The 12,442-nt window shown below is 44.9% G+C and overlaps 1 long non-coding RNA gene across 1 annotated transcript in view; it reads right to left on the minus strand.

Moving 5' to 3' along the window:
- Positions 1 to 12,442, minus strand: part of LOC149916623 (uncharacterized) — an 82,623-nt gene that overhangs the window by 220 nt on the left and 69,961 nt on the right. Inside the window, exon 2 of the long non-coding RNA XR_016469462.1 lies at positions 780 to 912. This is a non-coding gene — a long non-coding RNA (uncharacterized LOC149916623). The remainder of the gene's footprint in view (positions 1 to 779; positions 913 to 12,442) is intronic.

The raw sequence follows: 12,442 nt of genomic DNA on the forward strand, positions 1-12,442 counted from the left end.
TCCACACAATTCACTGTTAAACAAAGAGGCAAAGCAGTGCATAGAGCACAAGTTCAGAAATGTACTTTGCTTGACATTAACTCGATTTGAAGATCAAAAAGAGGTGTGTTTAACTTTGTATTATCTTCATATTTAATTTCTTCTATTTTCCGTGCTTCCTACACATCAGAGAAAATAGAAAGAGCAACTAATGGGGAGCAACACGCTGGGAAAACATTGATTTCTGGAGTAGAAACAGGAAACACTCACTACCCTCACAGATTAATTGATACTTTAGTAATCCCCACATCAGTCATAAATCTACAGAAGTTCTCTGAGCTTCAGAGGGGCAGTTTTCCCCACAGGAGCACAATGAGCTTTTACAAGGTCGCATTCAGGGCACTGCAAGGCTTGCCAGTCCCCAGCACATCCAAGCACTTCTCCTATCAGGGTCAGTGGGCTGCAACGTGGGACCCACTCAGATTCAGTACCCCAAATCTGAATCATCTGAATTCAGATTGTGTGGAACCAAAATTCCCTACGTGGAAAAGAGACCTAAATTTGCCACAGGGAGAAGGTCTAGTTCAAAATCTTTGGATTTCCCTTTCATACTTCTGCCCCCAAATGCAACTTTCAAATATCACAATCACCTCCATTCTCAAATCACCAAATACATTTGCTGCATTATTCCAGAGTTGTATTGCCTCTGTAGGATTGAATAGGCTTCTTACAAAGTGATAACATTTCGGACATCACAAAGGTTGAGATATATCTGATTGTCAGGGGTCATGATAACCCACCTTTAGACATGCACCAAACCTGAGTCTGTATCCATGTAGAAATCAAGCTTCAACTCCTGCAGCTTGAGCCCATCTATTATTAATTCAGTAAAACCACTTTTTTGTTCAGAAATGCATTCCTCAGGAGAAGCTCCTGCAAACACATCAGCAGGCAGTGAGTTCAGAGAGGCAAAGAATGGATGCACTCCTGAGAGTCAAAGCTGGAGATACTTTGAATAGAAAGACAAGCTCATCAATGAAGTGAAATCTTTCCCAATGAAGCATGAGCTTGTTTAAGGTAAAGACTTCACCTTTTCTTTGTCAAACAGTTGTCTGCTCTTATAGATCAGAAGGAATAAGGTTTAAGCCGTGGTAGTTTGTACTAAAACAACTGGAGGGAAAAAAAGAAATGCACAAGAAAAACCCCCATCACTTCCTGACTGCCACCCACCTGGATTTAGCTTTGTTTTGGAAACTTGAAGGAATTCAGAATCAAACTCACTTTCAGGGCATCTCCAATGAAATCAGCGTGTAACCCTGGGAATTAATCTGGCCCAAGCCTCATTTTCTCTTTAACTGCAGGAGCCAAGGTCATTTTCCCATCTGGATTTTGCAGATGCTTCTGCACATACTGATGAGTTATACCTTTTGTCAAACCTTTACCATCATTTTCAGGGCTGGAAAACGATTGCAGTGTCAGAGGATCACAGGAAATAACAAAGACTCCAGACCTTCTATTTGCTATGTTCCACTTTCTCTGTCACTCAAAGCCATATATGGTTTCATTCTGCAGGGCAGTGCAGGACTTTTTTTTGCCTTTGTTTCCAAAAATCTCTCTCTTTAATGCCAGATGACACCCCTCATTCTTGATCTTAGCTTTAGAAAAGCTCTGTTTTCCATAGCTGCATGATTTTATCCAACAGTCTTTATCTAACAGTATCTGGGACAAGCAGACCAGAAGCATAACTTTATGGAGGGAGATCGTGTCAATCCACCTATGACTATAGCCTTGTTCTTGTCTGTATCTCCCCCCATAATACTCCTTAGGGCAATAATTCTTAGGTCCCAGAAAGCAGATTGGCACAGAGATGAGGCAAGGATTGATGCAGATTCCTCTCCTTCACAAAGTAGTCTGTGCCAGACATGCTGGCCAGACATGATCTGATATCAGGTTGGACACTGGGAAAAATTTCTTCTCCAAAAGAGCAGTTGGGTGGTGGAGTCACCATCCTCAGAGGTGTTCAAGAACTGTCAAGATTTGGCACTGTGGGATGTGGTCAGTGGGCACGGTGTGATGGACTGAAGGTTGGGCTCGATGATCCTTATGGGTCCCATCCAACCTGAACGATTCTGTGACATGACCATGAGTACTTAGCCCCACTATCACAAAGAGGAGATGCCAATCAAACACAGCAAACATTATAAGTCAGTGTACTGGAAAGAAAAGTTCTGTCAAAAAAAAAAAAACAAAAACCAAAAACATAGAATATCCCTAGTTGGAAGGAGCCTATAGGGATGGATCATCAAGACCTACTCCTGGCTCCACACAGGATCACCCAAAATCCTTGCCTGGAAGCAGGCTGCATGAGGCTGTGTAGTGCATCGCCTTTCAGCCCAGGCTTAGAATGAGCACAGCCTCAGCCAACAGACAAGGGCATTGAGCAGCCCCCCCAGTGCTAAAACAGGAAAACAGCCAGTTACAAAGTAATAACACTAGGAAATTTGTGGTTTGTGATATTTAATATCCCGAGCAGAGGATTATTTGCTGTTTAGTGTGCTTTAAAACATTCTCATTCTGGACGATTGATAGCTTTGCTACTCCTGGACAGAATAACAAAGAGCTGTGCTGTTAAAAAAAAGAGAGATCTTTGGGATCATCCCAGTGCAGTATCATGACAGTCTTGTAGCCACAGTGGGGCACGAAAGGATGAGTGGCTGTAGGGCAGGTCTGCCAGCTGCTGCAGGCGCTTGCAGCTGTTCAGAGTTTGTGCAAAAGAAGATCTCATCACTGATTATTAAGGGCAGAAAGGACAGCAGTATATCATCATCTTACCACTTGTGTAACAGATGAGTGACATCTGACTAGAAGTCATGGAGGAGCTTGGACAGAGGTACACAGCTGGGGGATGGAAGGGCTGCTCTACTTTGCTGGAATTTCACATGCCAAAGTTGTATTTATATGATGCTGCAGAGAGTTCATCGAGTGGCTGGAGACCAGGGAATCAGATTCTATACATGTTTACCTCTTGATTGTTTATTCAATAAGGGTCATATCAGACCCAATGGAGGCAACGAGAGTCTTGTTGACTTTGCAGCAGCCTGAGTCAGGCCAGAAGCATGAGGAGTTCAGGCTGTGCTTTAATTTGCACTGGAATTTAGCACCGGTGCTTCCAATGGACTGTACCAAATTACAAGGTCACTTTTCAACACTGTGTTCATCACACATCTAAAGTTGCCTGAGGGTAACCCTTTATAATATGCTCCAAATGGCCATCCTGTCTGGACCTACCCCTCAGAAGAGCTATGACCCAGGTTTGCCCACTAACCTCCCACCATTTAGAAATGGTTTCTTAGCCCAAGTGAAGGAAAGCACTGCTGGGGAGGATGGCAGAAAGAATGGAGCTGCAGATCAAGACAGTCAGTGAATTGAGAGGTAAAGCCTTTCTGGGTCCAGCTCCACACAAGCCAAATGAAGATGTGAGCTGGCAACCCTTGAAATGTAAAGGCACCAATGGGAATGATCTGTCAAGGTTGGGCCATGTCAGATGTGGAGCTAGAGCTGGTTTTATTGTCTGTTGATTGCCTGATAATGAAGATCATTTGTCTGCTCTATAGAAGACTGAAAAACCAAGTAATATTTTTTAGTGCAATAGTATTCTTCCAGTGACAAGAAATACAGTCTCTGATTTGTATTCCTCTGACTTGAAATCATTCATTTTAAATGACTGTTTGTTCTGTTAATTTAGAATCTGGACAGGCACGGAAACAATCTATTTTGGTTCAAGAAAAGAGTTGAATTTAAGTTTGTTAAACGCTCATATATGTTGTTGCTCTGGGATGCACTGTGACTCCCTGCTAGAATGGAATTTATTGAGTGTCAGGAGCTCCACTGTAGGCTCCATGATGGTGGGTCCGAAGCCAGCCCTAAATGCACTGTCCAGATGCAACACCCAGGAAGGGACATTTGCTTTGTCTTTTCACTCTCTCACTTTTGCACAGCCCTACCAAGTGCTGAGGTGTCACATTTTGCTGTCACCTCTCCTCAGACCAAAGCTTTGGTCTGTGCCCAGTCAGAGGCTCCTTCCTGCAGGCTGTGCACCCACGGCCACAAGGACTCCCACCTCCCTTCCTTTCAAACCAAACTGAGAAAGACAGCTCAACCATCAGATCTGCAGCACCTTGCCTTGTCTCCTCTGCCTGAGTTATTTTCAAACAGTCCTTTAACGAACTAAACATTTTTCAGATGTCTGTCTGATAAGGAGGAGGGCACAGTCAGTTCCAAAGTGACTTTCACAAGCAGCCCTGCGCGATGCAGCACAGACACCAGATCAATATTCCCTTAGCACCCAGCCTGACACAGACCTTCTGGCTGATGTCCTCAATGGGGACCACCACATCAGCCCTACAATAAAGAAGACCTTGTGCTTCTCCCACCCTCGTTACAAACCCATGGTCTCACTGCTGGCAATGCTCTTCCAAAAATCCTGTCCACGTGGATGCACATAAAATAGGATTTAGACATCACCATCCCTATAGACACATTATCAGTGTTCACTTCTTATTACTTTAGATATACCTGTGTCTGCCTTGCAGCAAATTTCCAAGACAAAGTTCTGATGCCTGTTAACTTCATTTTCCGTGATGCCTAAGCAAAACTTCTTTTTTCCCTCCATTATTGTTTGAAGCAGAAAAAGAACTGCCTCTGAACAAAAAAGCTGGATATTGTTATCTTTCATGATATGGTGAGCAATGAGCTGGACTACAGGAATATTAGATGGAGCTAGGATTTGTTTCAATAGCTTCCATTCTGGTTTTCCACAAACCCTCAGTAACAGTACATTAAATACATGTAGTTCAGTATCCCAGCACAGACATTTTGTTCTGAAACTCAGAATGTTTCATCTTACCACTCTGAGGATTCTTGCCAGTTGGCAGCACTGCACATGTACTAAACTGCTAAATTTTTAGCATTTACCCACTTATCTAGTTTGACACAGTATGCCTGAACGAGGCAGAGGGATTTGGGCCTGGGAATACAGGCACTGCACTTTCAGGGTTATAGACACTTAAATTGGCACTCTGTAGTCAGATAGCATAGCAATGAGCCCTTTGCAATTAAACTGATAAACAGCAAAATATGTCAGAAGCTGGATGAATTGAAACCACGGTCACCTAACAGCAGAACGATTTGCAAGAGAGACTGTGCTGTCAGGAAGGGCCGTAAGCAAAATCTGCCCAATCTACCGCAGATGGATCATCTCTGGAAGTGAATTCCTGCCATATCATCACAACAGCTACCCATGGGGTTACATCCAAAACTAGAAAAAAAATTGCAAAAAATAAAAAATAAAAATTAAAAAAATTCAAAAGTGAAAGCAGCTGCAGGCTGAAATTTCCCATTTTGCAGCATTTCAGAGAGCTCTGGTTTTCGTTCCAGACTGAAACTCCAGTCTGGTTGGCACAAACCCCGTGGGTTTCAGGGCAGCTCTGATCCCATTCACTAACTCATGCTGCTGAAAGCACTGGCTTATGAAAGGTGAACTGCTTCTAAGAGATGGGACGGAGCCAGCCCTGGCCTTCCTTATCACTGCTTTCCAGGGCTCTTAGCTAGTAGCACAGGGCACCCACAGCAAAAGCAGAGACTCGAGGACTGCTGGAGACAGCAGCTGCTGGGACAGCTCCTCCTAAGGTGAGCAGTGGGACTGCCCTGAGATGCTCTGCAGAGGAGTTGAACTGCGCCTCTTCTGCTGAGCCCTTCACCTTTGTGCCAACCCGAGATAGCGAGTTTCAAAGGATCGGTTATCCGCCATGCGAAATAGCACTGCCATTTCTCTCCCTGATAAATAACAGCATTTTCCTGGCACTGAATGAAAGAGCACTACTTTTGTTGCTTCAAGCTCCTGAGCTGGACAAGGGAAAAAAAAAAAAAACCACAAAAAAAACCCAACCCAACCCACAAAAAACAACCACGTTGCCAAAAATAAATAAATAAATAAATCTGTGTTCTGAACCTTCCCAACATGCAAGGATTTGGATGGTACACTGAGTGCCAACTGGCTCAGACAGTCTACTCCCAAGTCCACCCTGAGGCTGGGGACTGGTCCATGCCCACCATGCTGGCCTCACATCAACAACCCAAGGCCATACCCAGACCTCCCACTGCCTTTCCTCAGCCCCGACCTTCCCATCTGTACCAACAGAACAAGCCATGGGCTCTTTGGAAAGCTCCAGCAGAGAGAGGGAAGGCTGAGGGCTGCCCAAGTGCAGCCCAAGCTGCTCCATGGGCAAAGCCTGAGCTTGAGAGAGGAGAGCTGAGCTCAGGCAGCAGCCAGCTCTGGTTTATGAAGCAAGCCCCCTCATTGCTGCAGACATACAACTCTAAATCTCTTTCCTCCTGCATTGCTGCTTGTTTTTCTACAGTGCCAGCGAAAATTACAATTTTTTCATTTGAAAACAAAAGTGCTTTGCTGGCAAGAAAAGCTCCATTAAAAAGGCAATGGAAGCTGTCACATCTGTACCGCCTGAACACCATCTGTCTCCCAAGTTTACTCTGAAAGAAAAAAAAAATCCCATCCAGCCCTCATGTTATATATCAGTAAAATGCTTAGCAGCGGCACTTGGAGAAAGAATGAACACATTTCAATTAGACAATGGCATCATAAAACACCAGCTCCGTAAATAAAAACCTGGAGGTTAACATTTGTAGAGATTAAGTAGTCTGTTAAGTAAAGTTTACCAGGGCGTATTAGGCTTTTTGTAATACATAGTTATGTGTATGTAGCATCCTAAACAGGCTCCTTGGCTTCCCTTTCAGCCTGTTTTTTTGCTTATGAAATGTGTGAGTGCCTCCGAGGAGTCACCTGAGATTCTGCAGAAACAGAGAGATCTCTGTAGGGAAAGGAAGGACAGCAAAGTGGCACAGGAGGAGGACAGAAAGGGAAATGTGTTTAAGGGGCTGCTGACCAGTGCTAGACACAGCGTAACTGCTGCAAGTGGGCAAGTCACCATTCATGAACATGTGATTGTCAGGATGCATGGAAGTGGATGGTGGGATAACGTTTTGCTGAGGCAGAGTTGAAGTATAACCCACCACAGCTAATATTCTCTGTGCAGCCCCCAGTGTTACAACATTTTTCTGCCCAACAGATCTCAAAATAGCCTCAGAAAAATTTTGTCCTGCATGGATGGAGAGGTAAATGTACACACTGCAAGCTGAAGCTAAGTGCAAAACTCACTGTGTCTTGGCTGGTTTCACCTTTACAACTAAAGCAAAGTAAACATGGGCAAGCTTCATCTTCTTCCAACCTCAGATAAATGCATCTGATTAAGACGAAGCAGTACAAGCAGCAAGAAAATCTCCTCCTGCAGAGTGCTGCTGAGGGCAGCAGGTCCCTGCGTGCAGGTCTCAGTGCCTCTCAGAGCAGTGACTTCTACCACCCAGGAACAAAGCCTTGGGATAAAGTCATCGGGAATCTCCAGCATCAATCCCATTGCACACTCAAGAAACAGTAGATGGGACATCACAAAGAGCCATTCAAGAGAGCCAAAACCATTAGTCCAATCTTATATTCTGGGAAATGAGCCTCACACAAATGTGATCTTGCATTTTCCACAATATTCCAGTAACAACTGGGCCAGATCCTGCTCATGCAGGCAATCCTAAATTGCTGCTCTTGCTGCTGTGCTGATCCTGCTTCCTCCTTCCTCCTGTTCTGCATTGCTTTTCCCCCTACATGAGCTGAATTATTCCAGCTGTTGTGCTGCACCACATGGAACATAATCAAAGCTAACAAAGCACGCTTTGCTGGCTCCATTGTAATCTGGCTCTGAAAGCTGAAGATCCTAAATGAACATTGCTTAAGCTGATGTCATACTCAAGAGAGCTTGGTGGGGGAAAGAGGGAGGGAGAAAAATGAAATAAAGTGTAGATTTTACACAGTTGCTTTTTTTTTTTTTTTTTTTTTTTTTAATTGCCATTATGAAACTTCAGAGAAGTATTGAAAGGATGGCATGGAAAGAAGCCGTGATTCTAGGGGTGTATCAGTCCTGGTATCTTTTTGATATGCAGCCTTCTTGGGCAAACATCCCTAAGGACACCTCAGATTATGAATGCAGATCTACCTGGCATCATGCTCACACAGAGCCCTGAACAGCCTTGCAAATTCATTCCCTTATGCTGATACAGGCAAGATTCAGCCCTCCACTTCAAACATCATAAAGAATACAGCGGTGTCTTGAAGGCATCCATTTCAAACCAAATGAAAAGAGAAAATATGAGAAGACTATAAAGTAGAGCCCACGTAACAGATACTCACAGCCTATTTCCCTAAGCAGAGAACCCACCAGCACCAGGGTGGATAATAATGGTGCAATGCCTCCTTCAGCCTTAGGCAAGAAGTCCACTGTTCCCCCTGCTTGCAGAAGTCAGTGCACAACGGTGCTCTCAGGCCAAACACAGAGTGGGAGAGAAGAAAGGAAACCACACACTCAACAGCTGGCAGAGAGGAGACTGGCACTGATCCTAATCCAGTGCCCAAATGGGGAAAGCAAGCACTGGTTCAGCAGGAGCAGTAGCTGAAGATGTCCTCTGCACTAGGGCATGCCCTAGTTCTGCTCCTCTAACTGGGCTTACCTCTGAAAGCATCTGCCAGTAGGTTACAGGTATGTGATATGTGGTTTCTTATTGCAAGAAACCAAGAATACATCACACACCCATGAAACAGCATTCTGCTCCCAAGGATGTTTCTCCAGCTGCTGCCAGGCATCATCCAGCTGAGAACAGTTCTCACCCCAGGGTGAGATCTCCAAGAAGGAAGCAACCAACCATGCCCAAAACACCAACGATCAGAGCTCTCTCTATTCTGGACCCTCTTACAGACCTTTGTGGCACTTCAACATTTAGAAAAATGTATGATGGCATTCCTAATCCTCCCCCAGAGACTGGGAAGGCTGGAAAGATTTCATGTGATGCCTTTTCAGAGAGCTGAGAAACATAGAATCACTCAGGTTGGAAAAGACCTTAAAGATCATCAAGTCCAACCACAACCTCACACTTCATGGGAACCACAGCAAATTCTCCGTCACCATCCCTTAATACTACACCTCCAGGATGCACACTGCAAGAGCACTGAGAGCCTCACCCTAAGAGCAGAACAATCTCTCAAAATCTAGGCTCACATTGCCCCACATGAAAAGAAGAGCCTCTCTGTGTGCTGTACACTCCACAAGCTTGAGAGCAAATCTGGGCATCTCTCTGTATGGCATCATGCAGAGGTGCGTACCCAGCACATTAAGCGAGGTAAGCTCTGAAACAAGGACGCCAAGAGCAGATCGATCTGGGGTTGCCCTCTGGTTCCCAGACGCTGACAGACAGCAGATTGATCACAATGCGGTCTGAATTTCTCTCCTGACAATTCAGACAGGCGAGGGCCGGGAGCTCTGCAAATGCATAATCTGTGCCTGGCATTCGCTTGCTCTGTACTGAGTGGTGATAACAGCTTCGGAGCACACTGCTTCTCTTCTAGTCCGTTAGCATTAGCCTCCAGCTGAACCCCCAGGGCGTTAAGTACAGCAGACCTCCTCCTCTGAGGCAGATAAGTAAAACATACCATAAAGCAAAGTACAGGGTATCTGCACATCTCTCCAAAGGCGCTGTCAGCAGCCGAGTGCTGCAGTCCATGTGCACTGCACGTGAGGAAGGAGGGGTTTTGTTTGTTTGTTTGTTTTTTCCAGGGAGCCTCTCTGCCATCCTCACCGTTATGGATCCAGTTTCTGTTCCTCCTTCCCTCTGGCTCTGTGCTAAAAGCCGTGCCCCGACAGCATCTTTGCTAATTCTCAAAGTGCCACCTACAGTTTGTGAGGGTGCATACGCTCACAGGCAGAGACGTTATAAATACACACATACACACACACATATATATACATATGGGCATTGAGATACGAGCAAACCAACCCACAGCTCACACATGACAGAAATCAGCCTGGAAATGCTTCTGCTCTTCCTTGCAGGGAAGGAAATAGGGCAGGATCTCACTGCACCATGTATGCTTTGTGAATGGTCCTCAGCCCCCAGCTAAGGCTACACTGGAAAAGGGATATATAGCTGTTTTTCTTCCTGGCCAAACATAGCCACGGATCTGGCAGTGCCAGCTCACCATGGGGTGCTGGGTCAAGGCTGGGAGCAAGAGCGAGCAGGGAGCACTGTGACAGCTTCAGTAGCTGCAGAGATTTAGCATCGCCAACACCAGCTTACCCCACATTCTTGCTCACCAAATGAAAGAAAAGGGCCTTGGACAGCACAGGGGGATTTTCAGAGAGCAGGGAAGGCGCACAAGGCAAATGAAATGAGTGCAACAGCTGAGATACTTGGAATTTAAACAGAGTTGGCTTTCTACTGCTTTCCTTTCTCAATAGTTTCCAAGGAAAAATATCCAGACTTTTTGAAAATATAACAGATTTTCAAAACAAACCCATTTTCTACTCTCTCTACATGACTGAAATAGAAAGAAATAAGTTATTTAAAAAAAAAAAAAAAAAAAACAACAACAAAAAAACATTTTCTTATAAAGATACTTCAAGAGAAAGAAAAGAGGACTTCACAGGTCGTATATCCTACAGCTACCAGGTTAGTTGGGGTGCTCCCAAGTGCATCCCTAGATCCACAGAAAAATAACAACCAAATACTCTCAGGCAGAGGCTTGCCTTGGAGGCTTTCCTCCTGCTTCACCCAGGTATTTCCACAGCTCTGTGCAATGGCTTTTCCTTTCCCTTGAGGCTTCATCCATGGAGATGAACCATCAGGAAACAGTACTGACCAGATTTCAATCACCATACAGGCAGGCATCAAAGAAGCCCTCCATGTTGGCTGAAGCCCCTGGTCCCAACAGGCAACCACCCTCAGGCTTGAGCAGATATTTATAGGAGAAGATGCTGGAGAAGGCTCAGGCACTCTGCTTGGAGCCACTCATCCTCTGCCCTCCCTGCTCCAGCCAGCCCCAGGAAAACCACCACCACACTCTGCTTGGACATGGACGCACTTGAAAAATGGTTATTTACAGTGCTTTCATCGTGACTGACAAGAAAACAGGAGGCACAGAACGTTTTTTAAATGCATTCTGTGGCTAAAAGCCCAAAAGCAGTTGGCCTTCGGCCAGGCATGAGAACGAACACTGATATTCTGGGGCAGAAGAGGCTGCGAGCCCAGCTTCTTCCTGTCATTATTTGACTCTTTAAAATGCACTTAAAAGGAGAGGCTGTTAACTAATTGGATGTCCTTCAGTTTGACTCTTTGCTTTGGCTCACGATAGAGCAGATACACAAACAGCACATTTCCAATACCCCCTTCAGCCATCAGTCGTTGCTCTCAGCAGTCAGTAGGTTTCTTCCTCTCACTTTTTTAACAATGTTTCTTTGCAGTAAATTTAAAGCATTTGTGGTAAAGGAAAGATGGAAGACATTTCTTCCTTTCTGTGCATGAGAAACACTTCTATTATGCGTATTAACTCATTTTGTAGCTTTTTAAAAAGTAAGCAAAATGCTAAAAAGTCAAAACCAAAGATAAAATATTGAGCTTGTCCAAGCTCCTTGTTTCCTTTCCAAATCTGACTTTAATTTCTGTTCCAAAACACCAAGCAAGAAAATCATTTACTAATCTGCAAAACTCACATAGAAATAGGAAGAAAAAAAAAAAAAAACCACCACCAAACAACCATACCCACAGAATCATCTGAAAAACAAGCATGTCCTTTTCCAGCTCACAGTTCTGTGGTCAGAGCTGGCCTTCTACCAGCAAGAGATCACCCTGACTCCTTCAAGAGGTCTGGGTCCTGCAGGGGGTGGCTACAGAGGGCAGAGGTACTTGTCCTGCCCTGTTCTGTGTGGAATTGTGGAATCACAGAATCATAGAACCATTTCAGTTGTAAGATACCCTTAAAGGCTATCTGGTCCAACTCCCTGCAGTGAACAGGGATACCTACAGTTGCATCAGGTGCCCAGAGCCCCATCCAGCTTGCCTGTGGATATCTCCAGGGATGCACCAACCAGGGATGCACCAATCTGCCTTCAGATTGCACCACCTCTGTGCAATCTGTGCCAGTGCCTCACCACTCTTCTATCAAGGAACTTGAATCCTTATATCCAGTCTAAACCTCCTCTCTTTCCATTCTAAACCATTTCCCCTTGCCCTACCACAACAGACCCTGTCAAAAGGTCTGCCCCCTTCTTTCTTATAGCCCTGCTGCGGGTACATCACTGAAATCTGACCCAGCAACACCAAGAATGGCAAGGAAAGCTCCTGCAGAATTTGGGGTTGGATAGGAATTTAAACAGAGCCGGAGAGAGGTTCTCTGTTGAACAGAGCAGGAATAACCACACAGGTCTTTGTTATTTTTTATCTGCAGGAGGTGATTTATCTGGCAGATCTTTGCCAGGCATGCTGCTCTCCTCTCCTTTTTTTCTGCTAAAGA

Source organism: Phasianus colchicus, chromosome 10 (assembly GCF_987193195.1).
Source record: "Phasianus colchicus chromosome 10, bPhaCol1.hap1.1, whole genome shotgun sequence".
Lineage (NCBI taxonomy): Eukaryota > Metazoa > Chordata > Aves > Galliformes > Phasianidae > Phasianus > Phasianus colchicus.